The 20780-nt window shown below is 37.6% G+C and overlaps 1 protein-coding gene across 6 annotated transcripts in view; it reads left to right on the top strand.

Annotated features, from left to right (window-relative positions):
* COBLL1 (cordon-bleu WH2 repeat protein like 1) overlaps window positions 1-20780 on the top strand; it is a 96482-nt gene that overhangs the window by 14376 nt on the left and 61326 nt on the right. The window contains exon 1 of one of the 6 annotated variants that reach the window (XM_069781270.1): window positions 9464-9484. The exons of the other annotated variants lie outside the window; for them this stretch is intronic. The gene's annotated coding sequence lies outside the window, so the exon portion shown is untranslated. Of the gene's footprint in view, window positions 1-9463; window positions 9485-20780 lie in introns of those variants that run through there. 6 annotated transcript variants of the gene reach the window in all.

Raw genomic sequence — 20780 nt, 5'->3', positions numbered from 1 at the left:
TGCTTTCTCTCTTTAGGAAGGAAGTCAAATTACTTTTCTGCTTTTGGTTTCCACCAGTTTACTCTTCTCTTCAGGGAAATCCTAGAAGCGTAGCATTGTTTGGGTTGGAAGGGACCTTTGAAGATCATCTGTCCAACCCGCATGGTAGATCTGTAGTATGCTGTAGGGTAGCCTAGGTTGTTATTTAAGAAATATAAGTAAGTTTCTCTTAGGCAGAAGGAGCTGAATCTGGAACAACTCATGAAAGTATGTGGGTAAAGGTTAAAGTGATGTTTCTGTAATATTACATGTGTTTTTATAGAAAAATTTTGGGGATAAGTCCTCAAAACCAGAACTATTTTGGTAGAGCGATTTTAGCATAGCAGTTTACACTGGTTAGTAGAATGTTGTCAGTCTCTTAGTATTTGTATTCAAGTGCAGAGTTAGCTTCCCTGCAGTAAGACTCCTGACCATGAATCAGATTTGAAGCCAGTCCATGCTGCTGATGCCTGCATGGTAGAGGAATGAAGAGTCTGATAAGAAAGTGAGAAGGCGGTGATGGCGAGTCAGTTACGCAGACCTGTAAGGGAAAGCAGATATGCTTTGCTCATGAAAGAATCTTCACTCTTGAAGGCTTTACAGCATAAACTTAATATTGTTTTAATATTGATTTTACTTTATGCTGAATTATAAATTCATCTTCCAGATTTATAGTTTTAATGAATTTTGATACTCAGAATGACTTTTCTATTATTTACCATCGCTTATCTACATTTCACTGAAGTTCTGTGAGAGAAGGATGTTGCAGGAGCTGTTTAGGCTTATGTAACAAGTCGTCGTAATCCCTAAGGAAAAATATGTCTATAATATAATGTTCCAAAAAACATTTCAATCTTGTTGTTCAGATGGTAGCACATTTGAAATGGCAACTTCTTTAAAGGGCAATAGTGCTGTTATTTTGGATCATTACTTGTTACTATTATAAATTTTTGCAGTTGAGAGAACTGGTTGTATTAGGTTAAACAAGCTACACTCCTGGTGTTTGAGCTATTTTCTAAATCATGCTTACGTTGCCACATTATTTGTGTACACTAGAAAACTATCCATTCAAAAGTACCAGAGGTGAGATGCTCTCAGGGGATACCTATTGGAGCACGTTCCATTATTTTTTAACATAAATGCTGATAAAATAACTTTAGATTTAAAATTGAAATAACTTTAGATTTAAAACTGGGATGTAACTGTATGCCAATATCAATTAATGGATGTATTTTTGAAGAATTAAGGTCTCACTAATCTGCTTCTTTCTACATTTTCCACAGGGGTGGGATAGGAGGAAGAAGTCTCAAAATCTTGAATTTGTTTCTTGTCTGTACTAAACAGTTGTAGGAATTAACCAGGAGTAGTCTTTTTGTTGAAACAGAATGAGTTCTGTAGTACAGATTGAGTTATATTGGATGTACTTGAGAGTATACCATATTACATGTAGAGATATGTAATTTCTTTGGAGGGAGAACCTTTTCTGGGGCCAGAAGCTAATTTATTTGAAAACATATTTGTCAGTTACGGGATGTCTTAGTGTCTGTAGCAGCAGTTCATCAAATAAGGGTAGGTAATGTTTTAGGGTAAACCAAGAGTTCTGGAAGATGCGTATAACTTTTAAGTAGTCATGCCCTGTCGCCATTAAAGATAAATTATAAATTCTAGCTGTTCATATAAACGCATGGTGTTCTTCAACAGGCCAGAAGTGTGGTTATCAGGAGACATGCCGTGGAATTACCCTGATGTGACCTTGTTAAGTGGTGGATTTGAAAAGCATTAAGCATTATTTGAACTGGTCCAGTACTCTGAAGGCCTCTTAATTATACTGCCAGTATTATTTTTCTTAAAACTTCTAATGAAGGGGGATGTATTCTGGAGTTCTTGTGTCAGTCATGCACTCACACAGACAGTTCTCACTGTGGAGGTTGTATTGCACCCTAAAATGATTGTGGTTTGTTTGTTTGTTAAATTTTTGAGCAATTATCGCAACTTTTCAGCCACAGAGCAAATAGCTGTTGCTTTTGATTAGTAACTTAAACCTTGGCAAGTATGTAAATTCCTCAGCAAGGCACTGGTTTTGAAGAGCTACTTATGTTCCAGTGAGAAATCTTTTGGACAGATTGTTTTAGAACATGTGATTCTTTTTTTTTTTTTTTTTTTTTTTAAAACTTTTTTCCTGCTTCTGTACTATGTTATCTGCACTGATTTACTCCTTTCCTCCAGGAAACACATTTGCAATAAAGATCCGGTCTTCTGTTTATATAGTTCCTGCTGCTTATTGCTTCCATGGGGTCCTCTTTGACCATATAATTAACAGAAAAATAACTGATATCCTGGGAATTAAGTCAAGAAGAAATTAAACACAGGGAGCTGATAAATTCTGATGAATTCTTTCACTAATCAAGCTTCTGTTTTGACATGAAAAGGTCATCATTAATAAAAATAAATAAAAAGATTAAAAAAAACCCACAAGGAGCATGTTTTTCATAGTGCCTCTGGTGCTGGATCCTTTGGCAACTAAGCTTGTATGTACCTCTTCCAAAATGTAGGAAAGGGTCTGCTCTATCTTGGCAAACAGCCAGCTTGTTTCAGTTTCTACTGTCTTCAGTTTTACAATGTACTTACATGTTTAAAAAAGCCAAAAAACTTCAGGCTAGTATCATAAACAAGTTCTACTGTACATCTTGAGACTGGGCTCTCCTGCTACTAACTCAGACTAATCTTAAATTCTGGTTAGAAGACCAGACATAAAAATACCAAGCCTTAGTATGGGTAAATATATGGAATTGTCTGTCTTTGTGCTGATGAAATCAAGCAATCCATTCATCCATCCATATTTGTTTCTGGCATATAAGCAAGACTATGTTTTGCAGGTGAAAAGATCTAATTCTAAATACTACTAGAGTCACTGTTTACTCACTTGACTTGTTATGTTGATTTACATATGCTTACACATACTTTTATATGTATACTCACTGACAGTGTCTGGGTTCAAGCATTTTCCTTTGTTTCCTAGAGCTTAATCTTACAAGTTCTGCATATTTTCAGGTAACAATGTTGTATACGTTGTCGCTGTTGGCAGTTGCCAACAGTAGAAATAATAATGCCAAACGTTAAGGAAAGTGCGCAATCAGAATTAATTTAACACAGCTTCTAAAGAAAGCTAAGTGTCTTGAATTCCAAGTACACAAACCACTACGCTCAATATACATATTCTTCTTCAGGAATCTGGTGACAACTGTCACTGACCACAGCATGGAGCTTCACGTAAGCTCAAGAAGAGGAGGAAGATTGTTCGTTCTGGTTTAAGTTTGTGTTCTTGTTCACTTCCAGCCCCCTCACTTAAGAAGCATGGAAAGTTGGGATGTCTAGCCAGTGTTACCCAGTGGGATGTTGTGGGTTTGCCCACTATGAGCATGTGGGGACGACTTCCTTTCTCCTTCTTATTAAAAAAAAAAAAAAAAAAAAAAAATGAACAGGAATGGACAAACTGAAGCAGTGGTTTCACCCCTGCAATGAAGAAGGTGAGGTCTTGGCAGTGTTAGGTGTACAGTTGATGATCTTATGGGTCTTTTCCAACCTAAATGATGCTTCACCAGTCACTTAGCTGCATCACTTAGCATCAGCTGTGATAAAGTTATGCAGCCGTGTAACTGGGACTAAAAAACACCAGTAAAAAGACAGAGAGATGATAGCTCGGCCTAGCTGTGAAATTTGTCTTGCAGTTTTCTCAGAAGCTTATGTCATTGTTATGATTCTTTGCTTTTGACAACCACCTGGTATTCTTATTAGCCACCTTTGACCCCAGAAAGCTAATGGTGTAGAATATTTTTAAAGGCTGCTGGATCATATGTAAACTTACAGTCTAAAAAAATGTTTCACAGACTCTTCAATGTTACTGTGACAGATGTATCCCCCGTTCAACCCAGTTGTTTCACATCAGCAAATATGCAGAAAATAGAACTATGAGACTAAAAATTACAGTGAGCTTGAGAAACCATGTGACTGCACACACAGAAATAGTGCACTGGTGCAACGTGTTTTATTATTTAGCCATTATGTAACCATTATTTAGCCATGTTAATTTTCTTTTTTGTTTAGAAAGCAGATTCAGCCAGGCTGTTGGTGAGTAGTTAGAAGGTGTGGTCTTAGTAATTCATACCATGATTAGCAGTGGGATCCAGTGAGGTTGTGTAGCTAGTGGCTGATCCTTAGATATAGAAGATGGTGAAAGGTTGGTGGACCTTATGAAGAGGAGGAGGAGGGTGGAGGCACCCAGAATCACGCAGTCCGTTTCCCCCATCTTTACCTACTGTAAGCCCTAATCTGACAGGTGAATTCTGGTGTCTCCTAGCAGTAAGTCACAGCTTGTTTGGTCCTCTGTACATATCTGAAGTGACACATAAAGCCATAGCCTAGTTCCTGATCCCTGTCTGTATGTTTGAGACAATACTAGACCAAGTTTGTCTAGCAAACCTAATGTGTGGCTGTCTAAGCACTTTCAACAAAAAGCCACTTACATGTTATGGTAGCTGCAGTTACATGACTACATCTGTTTTCCATGCACATTCATTCCCCAGTTCTACAGAAATTGTTAAAGAAGTCCTCATGTATGCAGGCTACATTTTAAAACTGAGTAGAAATCCAGGAGTGGAAATACTTTTTTGATCCAGTAGGTAATTTTGATAGCTGCTGTTAATCTCTCTTTTAAGTAGATGATAAAATAAATTTATTTCCCTTAGAAAAATGCAGGAAGTTAGCATAAGTTCTAGTCATATGTCAGCAAGAGAGAGAGACAAGAATGTCATAATGTGATGGGGCTTCTGCAACATAGTTTTTGGACTCCTTCTGGGAGTGATCTGATTATGATAGTCACCCATCTGAAGTTTTTAATTTGGCAAAATTTGTACTTGTAAGATACCCTTGTACTGTTCAGTGAAACAGGAGCTTTGCATACGTTGTTAGCTTATTCTCTCAAGCATACCATACTAGCAGTACAGATGTTTTTGTCTTCTCTGGATTTTTTTTTTAATCATGCAGTAATTTGTCATTCACTTAAAGGCAGACATTTGTGTTCTAAAAACAAATGATGCGCACAGCTGTGTAGCCAAGTGACCCAGAGAAAATGAATTCCCATGATCTATGTGTATGTACAAGTGATGGGGACCAGAACTTGCTCTTTGTCCAACAGTTCAGTTGTGTGTGGCCTCGAGGGAGCATGTGGCTCCTTGTACTGTTGTCTTTCCATGGGAATGTAAGAATGTCTCACAGCGCTGACTAGGAGTTGTGTGCTTTTTAGAATGTGTTTTCTTATATCTCAATTCCTTTGGGTTGTATAGAAATTTGGGCTACATATTGATTGCGCTTTTGAGGAAGAGCATACAATTGTGTGATACTGTAGTTGTTAAGAGTTGGACATAAATGTTTTGCAGTGACAAAAGCTATGCAGCTATTTAACTTTATGTTCTTGAACAAATGCTTCTGTTTAAGGATATTTGAAAAATGAAGGCAGCTATTTAGTCACCTGCATAAATAAATAGATATGAAGTTCTCAGATACCCAAGATGTGAAAACATAGATGATTTTTTTGTTTGTTCTACACTGGGTGAGACAGGACTAGGGTTGGCAGAATCCTTTCTTTGGTATTTGATTTTTTTTTTTAAAGTAAAATTGTAGCATTTAATTTTTTTTTTTTCTTGGTGGGGTGTGTATGTAACCGCTCATCTAGAATTGAAAAGTTCTGTAATGGCATATCCTAGACCAAGTGCTGCTCAAGTTACTAATGACCAACTATGGAAGCTTAATGCATTAGCTAGTTTTGAAATTATGATTAGCAATTGGATTATTAGCAATATGATAAGCAAAATTAGCAATTTAATTGCATAGGCTTCTTAGTGCTGTCCTGAGGTGTTATTTCAAACCTGTGCAAAATATGTGCAAATTAACTATGAACACCTCTCTGCCTTAAGTAAGGAAGTTAAAAAGCGGAAGAAAACAGAACTCAAACAGAAGATATGCTAGTTACTTCCTGAATATATCTTATTACACACGGCTTTCTCAGAGGCCATACTTTTAAGGGTATGGCCTTGATTAGCAAAGTACCTACCTGAATTTGTCCAGTTCTGTTTAGCTTTCCATTAATAATGGTATAGGTGGCAACAGAGGTGGGACAGAAAACCTATTCAAAGCACTATGAGACTGCATCCAGTGTGTCTATTTTTAGCTTAAATACTTAATTTTATTTAGAAAGAATGGAGCTCACTTCCATTAGTTGCATCAGCACATGACCTTGCTGTGTTATATGTAAACAGCATTATAGTTTATGTAATTGATGAACTGGGAAGTTATTGTATGAAGTGTTGTAATTACAGTTACTCAGTGTCTACAAGCAAGCACTTCAGCAGAAGCCCTTGCTCTCCAAACCCAAACAGAGAAAATAATTATAGCTAAGTCTTTCCAGTAATAAGTATTTTCCTCTGTGTTTTGTTGTTGGTTGGTAGGGGTTTTGGGGGGGATCTTAAATAATTTTCTATTAAATGTATGTTTTTTAAGAAATACTGACTCCAGGCACTGAGATTTTGGTACCAAAATCGGTTTATTTTACCATGTCACTAACTTGTTAATTTAGTATTTGTCAGGCACATGTTCTGAAACTGTTTATTAGAATGTAGAGTGCTTTAGTATAAGAGTCAGCAAAAGAGGTAAATAATATGCTCAAATCAAATTTGTGTAGCTTTGGGAATCAATACTATCATATAATCATCTGCCTTGGTGTTAAAGTCACTGCTGTGTTGCTGTATTTCTTTGCCAATATATTAATGTCATGCTATCTAATAGCAAAATAATCTCCATATACAAACAGTTTAAAAAATACAAGGAGCAATCTTGTAGCAGAAAGAATGGTTTACAGTTACTTGGCAGTTGAAACAATTACCAATCCACTCTTGAACTTCTGTCTGAGCGAATAAAACTCTGTTGTTTTAGAATTCTTGCCCTCTGGGGTAAGAAAAATGACAGCAGATGAACTGGTGTTCTAATTTATAATATGATGCAACTGAACTAAAATAGAACTTTTTGCTTCTTTTCATTTACTACTAGAAACTGACAAGGAAGACTTTCAACCTGAAAACTTAAAATGATCTAGGACTTCAGGTGACTAAAATGGTTGTGCATAGTCATATATTATCTGTCAGTTTAGAATCTACTGAAGTATCAGGTTTACACCTTGAAGGAACCTTTTGTTTTATAAAGTGGAAAGTAACTGTTGCAATCCTGAATGACCTCCAAATCTCCTTTGAAAATCAGTTTCTTCACTAAATGAATAAGAATAGCTTTTCTTGCAAATGTTTTGGCTTTTAACTCAAATGCCAGGGATTTGAAATTTGGGGGAGAAGAAACCAATGAAGCACATTAAATAGACTCCTAAGTCTAGCTTTGAAATATTGCTGTACTAAGTCTTCTGTTTCAGATGAAATGATGTATGATTCTTTTATACATGAGAAGGAAAACGTTTTAAAAGGATGTGACAGTATTGAATGCAGTATTAAGACTTTTTCACAGACTTTCATTCACTTTCTCATAAGATAATACTGTCCTTCTTTTCAGAGGGGGAGAGAACCGTTTAGAGATTTTTGCCACCTCAACATTGATAAAAGGCTACTTTTCTATGAAGAAAATTCTTTAGCTTTGGTATGAAAATGCACATGCTTTATAAAGATCTTTTTCTTAAATTATTTCAAAATGAACTGACAAACCCAAAATACATCTCAATTCTTAGAGTATCTTTACTGTAGCATTCTTGTGTTACGTTCTTAAATACCATTTAATGAATTTATAAAATGCCCCGATACCTCTGTGGTAGAGTACCTCTTCTAAGATGTGATTTATATTCTAGGGATATTTGTTGCTGGACAATACAATGCTTGAAGAAAAACTAATTAACCAGTCTCCTGGTTTATACAGATGGGATTAGATATGGTCTGATTTGTCTGGAAAAGAAAGAAGCCAAGTAGTTTCAAAATATAGCCTACCTGCAGTGCCACCCTGTGGCTTTGTTTTTCATGGCTTCTCTTAAACTAACCAGCTTCTGTTTCCACATCCCTGGCGGGAAGATTACTTGTGAACTTATAAAATGTCTGTAGTCCTGACTGCAGACCTGGTCTAACCAGGATAGTACAGCACATTTCTTCGCCAAATTTCTGTGAGGTGGCATTATTTGTCCCTGCTGAAGCCTGCTTAGATGGAGAACCAGAAAGAATTTCTGAGCAATACTGGCTCATTCACCTACCGCATGAAATCACTAAGCAGTGGCTGGTTTCATCATTGAAGAGGAAAGATCACATTGGAACTGGAAGGCAAAAAATGTGTCGATTCACAGCAATAACTTGAAGGAGCATGCTAATTGGTCTCATCTGTTCCAGCAATCCTATGTATGCGTGAATTTTTTTTCCAGGTAATAGTCAGTTTTCTAGGAAGATGGTTTCATTTTATAATTAGATTGTCTAGGTAGACACAGCATTTCTTATGGAGATAGTTGATATTATTTTGCATTCAAAACATCTGAATTTTTGTTGACTTTAATTGAGGGATGTCAGAGAGACTTTGTTCTTAAAAGCAGCATTATGCTTTGAGGGATATGTTGTGCTTTGCCTTGCACCGTTTTAAAGGGTTGCTCAAATCTTGGTGGGGTAAGTACCTGCAGGTTTAAGACTGTGGTTTTCATGTATAGGAAGTAATACAATGTTGAGGATATTTCACACCGAGCTAGCATATAGGAAGGAGCTTTACAGCACTTCATCTGCCTCGGAGAGCATAACCTGTTTTCTTCCTCACAGCCAGGTTAGCTTTATTAGCATCTCTGGATGAAAGAAAGGCAGGGTTTTACCTATCGGTATTTTCTTCCTGCCATTCTGGCAGGGAACACAGACCAGAGTCCCTTGCCCCTTCTGCCCAGGTGGCAGCACTAACATCATTGCTCAATGCAGGCGGCAGCAGCGGCTCCCCGGGCTTGCTTACCACCACTGCCCACCGCCTGTCCCCAGTATATACCAAAAGCTGACTTGCTACTCCCTAGGCCAAGGAGGGTGTTTGGCTACACTTTTGAGTGTTTAAAATTGGTGCTTTTAATGTTGTAAGAGTTTTTATTGTAATGCTTTGTATGTGCTTTCAGTATTTTCTTGCTACCAAAAGTAGTTACTTATTTTAATGAAACGAACTTTCCACGCTTGCGTTGCTCTGCTGTTGGCCTGATCGCGCTGCCTCAGCTTCCTCGCTTTCACAGAGCACTTGCTGCCTCCCCCAGAGCTACTCATGCTGTGCGGAGGCAGGACGAGTGACTAAGGGGACAAATCGAGTCTGGGCTAGCAAAGCCTCGGCATGTGTTATTCAGACACCTCTGGGCTTCAGCATCTTTGCTGAGGACTTCGTATTTTTCTGTAATAGAAATGTAAAATGTGAGAGCATGGTAAGTATCAGGCTGTGTATTTAATGTGTATAGGCTTTCTCTGATAAGCAGGTGCTTACATTCACATTTGTGTCCTAACTGCAGAATTTATACTTGGCCTTTTCTAGAAAGTGAATGTTCTTTTTCCAAATTCGCATGTTTTGCTTGTAAACTGTAAGTAGAGGTGTGTGAATGTGGGGTCTGAGTTCTTACAGAATCTTAAAGGCAGCAGTAGAAGTTTCTGATACTACAGTCTGTACCTGTAGGTTGTACTGTTTGTTATGTGGAGTTGGAAAGTCTTAAATGGTGAGAATTAAAAATGCAGAGTTTTCTTTTTCCAGTGTTGGCAGAAGGATTTCCATTCTTTGACAACTGTTGCATTTTTTTAAATTACGTTTAATATAAATCTAAGCGAAATTATTAACAAATAGTTTAAAAAGAAACAGTTACAAGACTGTGCTTTATTTTTGCAAAAGTTCTGAGTGGTTTCGTATTTGCAGTTAAATATGTGTTTTCAGAAGCCTGTATTTCCAGGTAGTAACAACCAAAGGTAGAAGAAGTGGATGTGAGGGAAAGTCACAGAGAAGTTTTTGGTTACTTGTCTTTATTTAGGAAGCTTGTTTGCTCTTTCTACCACACATCAGGCTTCTGCAGTATTGGGGATGTGTAAACTAAAGTGTCTGTGATTTAAGGTAGTTATTGCAGAATCTCTTCAGGCTGCTATGAATTGCAACGGAAGGAACAAGTTCATTGTACTTTAGATCCTGGGTTTTGTTCAGTGGATGTTTTTCAAATGACTCAAATGTAAGTCATGGACAATTCTGATTACTCTTTCTTAAAACAGAATATTGAAACGTACACTTGCATGTACATTCTTGTGTGTCACAGTCCTGGCTTGAGTCCTTCCTGTTTTAGAATTTCAGCTAGCAAAATGTATCACTTCATACCCTAGATCACAAAAAGGCTGCAATTTTATTTTAAGAAAATACATTTAAAAACTTGTATACTGTGTGATTCAAGTTCTGGTAAGACTTCAGCATTGTGAGTAAAAGCCTGTTAGTGTCTGTGATGGCACTTTATTTCATTGGGAAAGAAAAATCTGTCCTTGCTGTTGTGAAAGTGAAATTCATGACCATGCTGTATGCCCTTCCATATCTTTTTAATAGGTACTTTTATTTATATCTTTCTTTAAAATAAAAGTTAAAAAATTGTCACATGAGCTTATCTATAAAACTTTCTATCTTTAGGAACCTTTATGAAAAGATGCTTTTTGGTTTTTACAAACAGCCCACAAGGGGAGGGGAAAACAAAAGAAAACAAAAAACCCCAGTGTTGATACATGCTGTTCCTTCAGTTCTGTGATATGCTTTGTCTAACTTGGACTGTTTGATGTTTGATAGAAAAAAAATTTGCCAGAAATAGCCACCTACCATAACTGTTTGCCTTTCTGTTGAAGGCTTGCAAAGTTTACAGGGCTAAAGTAAAACATTGAATCATAAAAACTTGGTGTATTGTACGCCTATGTTTAAAAGTAGGTAATATCGGGTAAGCAGACCAAATGTTCTGTGGCTGATATATCACTCTACAATAATGTAATGTTTTTTTAGCAGCACATCAAGATGAGACACCTAGAAACATTTGTGAACTTACTATAGCACAAGAGGCCTCTTACTGCATGAGTAAATATTTTCCTTTTTCTCCTTTTTTTTTCTCCAGCAGAACTCAGCTTCTTTAAGCTGTGCTGTTGGCATTTCTTCTTTCCTCCTGCTTTTCATTTATTTTTTTCTTTGTAAGCTTTTTCATTCAATAGGATTTCAGTATTTGTACTCCACATAAATAGAAATGTTTGAATACTTATATCACGTCTTTTTTTAATCCTTTCTGAGTAGGTAGAAAATCAAGCTGACAGTCCTCCTCTCTGAAGAGCTTATAAGAACTTGGGAGGTTTTAACATACAAAATTTTGCTAGGCATCTGTTTTGTACTATTGCACAGAGGAGACAGTCTGCACAAGTGGTATAGTAGTACTGTGTGATGAGCTGTACACCCATGCAATATAGGGTGTTGTAACTAGTTTCTAGAATATCTGGTTTATCTAGTAGCAATTTCAAGGAGCCTATGAGCTACTGTTGAGGTAGTGCAAGGAAGGTTTCTACATTCAAGTGGGCGTTCCAGCAAAATATTAGAATGGTGGAAGATGAAACATGAGTTTTGTCAATTTTTGCTATGTAAAATACACCCTCCACCCCCCACTCCCCCCCTCCCCGCCATGATAGGTCATGACAGGAGCATTTTTCTAGGACTACACTGTAGATTTTGTAAAAATAAAATAAAAAAGTAAATTCCCCAATACTATAATGTGTAATAGAGATTGAGTATGACTGGGCCACTTGCACTTCTGAATATTACTCTAGAATTATGGCTTGAAGCAGATAAAACCAAACTTGAGCATATTTTTTTTTTTTAATCATAATGACACAAATAGCACTTTCGGGATGCTAACCTGTTATGTTTGATCTTTTTGGAGATATTTTAAAATTTTCTTAATGGTACCATACCGTCTCTAGTATATCTAGAATGAAGTCTGTATTTTGGAAGGCATGTTTTCTTCTCTTTTTTTTCAACTTCATTGATTTGAGCTTTCTTGTTTTGAATGCTAGAGAGAATCCCTAAACATGACTAGTCGCCCCTTCCAGAAGTTAGTGTGGGACACTCCCAGTTTAGTTGTCCATGATACTGATTCCAAAGATACATGCTTATCTGAATTAAGGAACTTGTGTGTGTGCATGTTAAGTATGAAAGAACACTGTGTTTTTCTTCCTCATTCCTGTCTTATGGCTAGCAGGGAACCTGAGGCATGTTGTTTCCTGTGTGCCATCTTTGCAACCGTGGGCTTTTGCTCCCCAGATGGTTTCTTACCCCTTTGGAATGAAGGCCCTTCTGTAAATGAGTTTCAGCTCCTGTAAAACAAACTGATCTGAATTATTTGATGTCATTATTAAAAAGGGGAGGGCTTTTCATTACAAATTTTAGTATTGATCCCAGTGCAATTAACTGTGTAATTTTTCCATTGTCTCATGTTTACTTCACTTTGAGGAAGTACCTGAAACTTGCATGACAAAGTTTGTAACTGTAGTATAATGTTTGCTTTTGTTATTTTTTTCCTTTTTTTTTTTTCTTTCTAATTTATCATTTGATAAGCACAGGAACTCAAAAGATTAAGAAAACACCACCAGGTACGCAGTTCTGAAGAATGGAGTGAGGGAGTGCTGGATGAAGCAAACACAAGGTGTCCTTGCTTCACAAACTGTTTAGCATTGGAACATTGCAATTATTTTTAGCTTTTTGGTTTGGGAGGAGAAGAGTGAGTGTTACTAAACTTGACCAGAGTTACAGGTTTTTAAAAACAGCGTTATGCTACATGTAAACACTCAGAACAAGAAACTTGTTCAACTTCTTACTACAGCTACATCTAAATTCCTTACAGCAACAATGCTATAAAAAGATCCGTCGAACTACAGGCTATTCTGTCAAGGAATGGATATGATTATGAAAACTTGTTTGTGAAACTGGACCTGAAAGTTTCTCCATTAAAGCATGGGATTTTCCAGAAGAAAATCACTGTGGGAGCTTTATTTTGCCTGTCATTTTTTGATTAACTTTCTAGGCCTCTGAGAGTGATTTAAGGAAGCACAGTAACTATGTTTGGAGCTGTAATTCTCAGATGTCCAAAAACACTGCGGGTTTTTTTCAGTTGTTTGTTTTTGGATACATTTGATTGTTGAATCCCATAGTGACATTTAATGTTCCAGAAAGTCTTGTTCGTGGCTCCCGCTTCCGCTAGTTAAGGAAGATAATACTGTTTAATTTCTCTTTAATGTTGTCTAAATAAATTGTGAAGAAATGGGAGGGCTCCAGAATCTTACAGAATAGTCATAATAATAATGTGTTTGTTAAATAATAAGGTGTTTGTTAGAAAATCCAAATTCTCCTTCCCTATGGTTCTCTGTCATAAGTTTGGGAGTTTAAAAGATGTTTTTAGCATTGCAACCTTTAAATAGTTGGATACTGTCTCTTTTTGACTATGCAACTTCAGTCACAAGTCAAGTTTTCCACATTATGTGCCTTTCGTGATGGCTTGGCAGTAGCTATCCTCTTTTGAACCTCTAGCACTTCAAAAGGCAATACAGTTGTTTCCATTGGTCTTTGCCTGGTAACTCAGTACGCACAGGAGTACTGCATTTTCTCAGTGTAGATTTTTGGTGATGGCAGTTGAAAAAAAAAAAATGCAACAACAATGTTCAATAATATTTTGGGACCTGGTTCTGCCAAGCTACCAGTTTTCTTGTGCCATAGCACCAGCGTAGGTATCGGTTATCTGGGGATACGCCTGTACCACCCAGTGAAGGCGTGACGGGGGTGTGGGGATGGCTGTTCACTGCAGCTTTAATCTTGTAGCCGAAGTAACGCTGTAATGAAGGCAGGGTGTCTGTCATCAGTTAGTAACTGGTGTGTGGATTACTAAACCTCAGAGGGCTTTTAGCTGCAAATACCACATCCTTCACTACTATTTTAATCTTACTGTTTAATTTACAGCTAGCATTATGCCTGATTGTCTTACAGCAGCAGCTTCATTTATGGAAATAACCCGAGTACAGGATTTGTGGTGATTTTTTTTTTTTTTCCTCTCTTTCTAGATCCAAGTTTTAGTGATATCCTGGTGTGCTGCTAAACACATGTTGTATTTCAAGCTTTTGTGGAGGATTATAAACTGGGATTAAAAAAAAATAAATTATTTAAGCATTAATCAATGATCTTATGGTAACATTGTAGCAGTAGACCAAGAGTTGTTGATCCTAGCTTTTCTGTAGAGTGTTAAGTGTAATGTGTATTTGAAGAATTCTGCAAGTGTAAGTTGGCATCTCTAAAACAAAAACAAGCTGAAACTTCCCAGGGGCAGCTGAATTAAGCCTGTTCATAGCTTTCCTGCCTACACTGCTAAATGAAATAATACAGTTGTTTCACAAACAGAGGGAGAGTTATAAAGGTAGCTTTACTGTGACATTAAATCTGTCTTGAGAGCTTTCCCAGAAATATGAATATAGTAATTATATGATTAAACAATAAGGAAACTTTCTGGGTTGTGCACTTCCTCAGGCTATTAACCTAACCGCTAATTAGCCAACAGGAAATTCCAGACCTGAAAGTTTCATTATTGCTATACTAAACCGTGAAAATATAAGTGTGTTAATGAGGATTTCATTATAGCCATCTGTAGCTTGTTTTTAAATTGTGTCAAAGCAGGAAAAACATAATATACCATCTGTTACCTAGCCATACCAAGTTGACATGAATAATACTAGGAAAAAATTCCCCCAATTTACAACCCCAGTTGTCTCTTATTTCTTATATTTTATTTGTGGTATCCACTAGTGCCATGGCTGTACCACCACCATAGTAATGTGTCATTTACCCCTTAAATAATGTATTTTGCTTAGTTTGCAATTTCTGTATTGTAACTTCAGTATTGGGGAGGAAGAGGTGCTGACTTTCCGAAATGGTAATTTCTGGGCGATTAATTACCCCTCCATTTCAGTGTCATATTCTCTCAGATATGTCTCATTCGCCAAAACTCAGAAGCTGAGGATTGTCTGGCAATTTACAGTTCTTTGGGGGTTTAAGTAAATAAAAACTTTTGGATAACAGCTATTAGTATTCTCGCTTCCTCTGAATAGTGAGCATGAATGGAAGCATTTTGCTCTCATCAGACTGGGGGGGGGGGGAGGGGGGTTGCTGCTCATTTTACCTTAACCCTTGTGTTCCTCTATAGAGCTTAATCCATACAAATTTTCCTAAGTCCCTTGATTTGTGGTTCTCTTTGACCTTAAAAAGGAGGGAGGTTGTAATGTATTACTACACACTTAGCAAGAAATATTATGGATTCTTAATTGTCAGATGTTTGTAGGTGTAATGCAGGTAGAGCCTTAGGTGAGAAGGTGGTGGTGGTCCCATGGAAAAAGTTACAAAAAGTGCTCTCAGGAAGAGAGTTGGCATAGAAGAAAATACTAAACCATCTGTGGGATAGTAAGGCAGATCCTTAGCAGCTGAGATGAAATATGACTCAGTAAGGTCATAAAATGTGTTAGTGTTTGCATATTACCTTTTGTTCTGAGTAGAGAGAGGAGTGATCTATGATGTGAAAATGAGGGTAAAGGGTTGTAATTGAGATAGAAAGGTGAAAGGGTCATAGAGCAGTTTAAGGGAAGCCATGCTGTGGACAGGCAGCCCAAATATGGGCTTTGTCCTTTTGTCTCCAAAAGTTTTCTGAGCAGTCGCTCTCTTTTTGTCCTGAATTTGCACAGCAACTAGGACAGCTTTGGTGTGAGGGCTCTTAAGTACCACCTTAGTATTCAAGATAAACTATAAATTTGGTGGCTGCATTTACAAACAAAATCTGTTTCTATGCAGACTGTGATACAAGAAGCACATTTAGAATAAAATGAGGAACTCTTCAATATAGGAGTGTAAATGTTTTAATGCTGTAAAAATGTAAAAAGAATCTAAGTGCTGTGCTGACCAAATGTATGAGGAAAAGCCAGCTGGTGCAGTCTTTCTGGTCTTTCAAAAGGCATCTGCTAGTCTTTAACCTTTTAGGAAAACTAAACAAACATGGCATAAGATGGTAGACCTTGCATGGCTAAACAATTTGCCCAAAAATAAGAACAGAGGTATGGGAAATGGTCTACTATGAAGGTGAGGGGAGGCCACATTGGAGTTCCACAGGGATCTGTGCTGGAACTCTTAGTTCAACATCTTAATAATCTAGAAGAGCAGCTGAATAGTGAGGTGGCAGTTTGATAACAGTAAAAAATTATTATTTGTAGTAATGAGAGGAGACATGACTCTGAAGACTTGCAGAAGGATTTTACAAAAATAAATGGATAATAAAATGAGATTAAATTCACTTTAGATAAATTTAATACAAATCAGTTTGCCACGTATATTAGTAAAGGAATAGAGAAGAAAAGAGAATGATGCCACTGTATAAATCTGTAATGACAATACAGTGCACAGTTCTGGTCACTGTCATCTCCAAAAGGATACAGTAGAACTGGAAAAGATTCAGAGAGGATCGACAGGGATGGTCAAAGGTTTGATATGGCTTTCATGTAAGGGACATAATGATGTGGTCTCTCAGCTCTCATGTTCTTACTTTTACCATTTCTATGTGTACCAATTTGTTGTGTTCTAACTGTTCCAATTAAGCGAAAAGAGAACATGCAACAGAATTGTCTAATGATGCTGCATAAAATTCTTAAACCAAATGTTAAATAATGGAAAAATAATTAAGTCCCCCTTAATGTTGCGTGATTATACAATCTATAATCAAGTTTCCTTGTTGTGTGACTTGCATAAGAAAAACAAGACCTTGGTCTGCTTCCAAGCCATTTGGAAGCCTCTTGTCTATGCTCTCTTCTTAAGTTGTTTTTGATAGAACAAAACTATTTGCCTTTCCCTGGACACTTGACTGTGTTGATCCATCACAGATGAGATGTCATGTCAGTAGGTACAAAGCAACTGAAGAAATAGAGTATTTAATAAAGCAAGAACTTAATCTGGAAGAATGCCAATTCTTAGCCTAGTAATCCAGGTTTCCTGCTATTCTTGCTGCTTTCAGACTTCAGTTTCTTGTAGATATTATTTAAAAAAATAATCATTACTATTTCAGGGTTAGATGAAATATCAGATAGTTTTAAAAAACAGTCTTTTGTTTGTAACAATAGAGACAATAGGTTCAAAGAGCTCCCAACTTCACAGATATGTCCCTGTTGGGGATTTTTAAAAAACAGATAGTTCTGACCAGCTTTTCCATATGCAGATAATTGATACACATCCGTTTAGTTCTAACAGCCTATTGGGCTTTTGGAGGTTTTTTTGTTTTGTTTTGTTTTTTTCCTCAATGCAGAAATACTCAATGCTCTGGATAATCACAGATGAGTGAATCTGAAGGCATTGAAGATCTAAAAATTAATATTGGGAAGCTTTTGTTTTACTGCCCTCACTAATATATGCAAGTCTTCATATTCTTTTGGTCTTGGAAACAATTCTGTGGATTAAAGAGCATGAAACACCTGTACTAAAAAAGTGACCTATACAGGGACCTCTAGAAAATGTTTTGTATTTAGCACTACAGTGTCATTGTATTTAGCAAAATTAGATTGTTTATTTCTTTTAAAGCATACACACAAGAAATAAATTCCATGTTTATGATGCACCTATATGCATTCCCTTTTGCTGCTGATACTAGTCAGCTGATGTTTCCTTTTTAGGGAATGTTTGCTAATACAGCAATGCCAAGATGAGTAATTTAAGTAGATGCTTTATGGGAAAATAAGAAGCATTTTAAAATTCTAATCCTAAAGAAATTCTAACAAGCATTTTCATTCCATTCCTTTAGATGGTGTTTTGTGTTTTTTCCTAATACCCTGTCTAAGCTCTCCTCCCACCCCGTCTTTTAAAATTCTCAACATTTTGCCTTTCACAAGTGTTCTAGGAACTTAAAAAAAAAAAAGTACCAGTAGCCTATGCTGAGTGATATCAGTAGGGGGAAAAAGTAAAAATAACTTCTGTGAGATGCAGGGGAAATAGCCAGGTACATACTTGCAGAAATGGATAACTTTTCCTTTCTTTCCTTTCAGGTTATCTGAAATGCTGGGTACTTGCTTATCGTAGTTGATAGTATTAAATTCCATTGGTGACTCCCTGAATGAAAACCACATGATTTTTCAACAGTGATAAATTTACTGCTTAATATGGGAAAGCCAGAAGAAGGTAATTGCTAAGTGGATAAACAGTATGTAAAATTTAGTACCACATAATACCAGTGGGACTTAAAAAAAAAAAAAATCAGATATTTTATTATTGTGAATATTAATTGACTATTTCTAGCTACAGCCCTTAGACCTAGATATATTCCAAGTGGAATTCCCAAATGTTTTGTCCTGTGTAGGACATACTAGCTATAGGGAATGTGTTGGTATTTTAGGCAACACTGATACCCTGTCTGCACTGAAACTTTTACTACTGGTGGTCTAGCCCTGCAAGTCTGGCTGCATCTGCATTATTGCTGTCCCCAGCTTTTCAAGCAATTGAAATTGCTTCAAGGATTTCTATTCTTTATATTGTTAACTCTTGAAGTTTGGTTGAAGAGTGCAGTTGACTTGGAACACAACAGATTGATCTGATTGATTGTTTCACTCAACCTTACACACCTTAGGAAAACTGACTTAGATTTCTGTTTTGTCTGCATAATGGGGGATGGATGCTGGTGATAGGACCTCTCAGGTAAGAGAGGCCACGTAAGGAATCATCAGTAATGTTCACGTAGCACACACGCACTCACACAGATGTTATCCTCTCACTGAAGTGGTGCACAAGCCACTTTGAAACACTACATGGCCTGATACAGATCTAGAAGCAACATTTACCAATGATAGGAACTTGTAGTGTGTTGCCATTGATGATAGCACTTGCCCAAAAGAGTTTGTTGACTGCATTCCTTCCCATTCCCTGGGCAGACTTAATTGCAACCAGTCCACACAATGGTGTGCTGATTTTGGCTGGGATAGAGTTAATTTTCTTCATAGTAGCTAGTATGGGGCTACGTTTTGGATTTGTGCTGGAAACCATGTTGATAATGCCGAGATGTTTTAGTTACTGCTTGTCCTGGTTTCAGCTGGGATAGAGTTAATTGTCTTCCTAGTAGCTGGTACAGTGCTATGTTTTGAGTTCAGTATGTGAAGAATGTTGATAACACCGATGTTTTCAGTTGTTGCTCAGTAGTGTTTAGACTAGAGTCAAGGATTTTTCAGCTTCTCATGCCCAGCCAGCGAGAAAGCTGGAGGGGCACAAGAAGTTGGGAGGGGACACAGCCAGGGCAGCTGACCCAAACTGGCCAACAGGGTATTCCATACTATGGGACGTCCCATCTAGTTTAGGAACTGGGAAGTGGGGACGGGGAATCACCACTCGGGACTGGCTGGGTGTCGGTCGGCGGGTGGTGAGCAATTGCCCTGCGCATCATTTGTACATTCCAATCCTTTCATTATTGCTGTTGTCATTTTATTAGTGTTATCATTATCATTATTAGTTTCTTCTTTTCTGTTCTATTAAACCATTCCTATCTCAACCCACGAGTTTTACTTCTTTTCCCGATTTTTCTCCCCCATCCCACTGGGTGGGGGGGAGTGAGTGAGCGGCTGCGTGATGCTTAGTTGCTGGCTGGGGTTAAACCATGACACTGCTCAGCAGTGCTTACACTGAGTTAGGGCCTTTTCTGCTTCTCACCCCACCCCACCAGTGAGTAGGCTGGGGGGGGCACAAGAAGTTGGGAGGGGACCGAGCTGGAACAGCTGACCCCAACTGACCAAAGGGATATTCCAGACCGTATGACATCATGCTCAGCATGTAAAGCTGGGGGAAGAAGAAGGGGTGTGTGTGGGGGGGGGATGTTTGTAATGATGGTGTTGGTCTTCCCAAGTAACCCTTAGGCGTGATGGAGCCCTGCTTTCCTGGAGATGGGGAGATGGCTGAACACCTGCCTGCTTGATGGGAAGTGGTGAATGAATTCCTTGTTTTGCTTTGCTTGCGTGCGTGGCTTTTGCTTTACCTATTAAACTGTCTTTATCTCAGCCCACAAGTTTTCTCACTTTTACCCTTCTGATTCTCGCCCCCCAACCAAATAGGGAGGAGCGTGCAAGTGTCTGGGTGGTGCTTGGTTGCTGGCTGGGGCTAAACCATGACTGTACGTGTTAGGTTTGACTTTGGGAAGACACAACTGAATTGAGAATTGCTTTTAAGCAGCTTCTGTTTTTAATTGATAATGAGGTCCAGCTTCTGTAAATTATTGTACTTCAAACACTGCAGAATTGTTTTTTGTTTTCCTGATAGCATAAATATTGTACTTTTGTTTGTGAAGTTGATTCATCAAGATACTAAGCTTCAATAATTTTGTAGGTAGTACTGATGATCAAATTAACTAGGCGTAAATGGGTATTTGCCTCTCCTGCCTAAGTATTCCGCTGATCACTAAAATTTGCTCACCTAAACTGTTTAGTCAGGTATCTTACAGACAGAGAAATAGGGAAGGCTAAAAAGCATGGAAGGAAGAAAGTCCTAATTCTAAAACTTCCCATTAAACTTGTCTTGCAAAAATAGAAGGGGCGCGGAAAACAGGATTGGATTCTTTTTATGGTATAAAGCCACAGAAGACATAACAAAGCTACTTAATACTCTCTTTTGAATTGGCTGAAGTAGAT

The sequence above is a fragment of the Haliaeetus albicilla genome, chromosome 4 (assembly GCF_947461875.1).
Source record: "Haliaeetus albicilla chromosome 4, bHalAlb1.1, whole genome shotgun sequence".
Classification (NCBI taxonomy): domain Eukaryota; kingdom Metazoa; phylum Chordata; class Aves; order Accipitriformes; family Accipitridae; genus Haliaeetus; species Haliaeetus albicilla.
The sequence above is the reverse complement of the archived record's forward strand: the minus strand, read 5'-3'. Positions and strand labels throughout refer to the sequence as shown.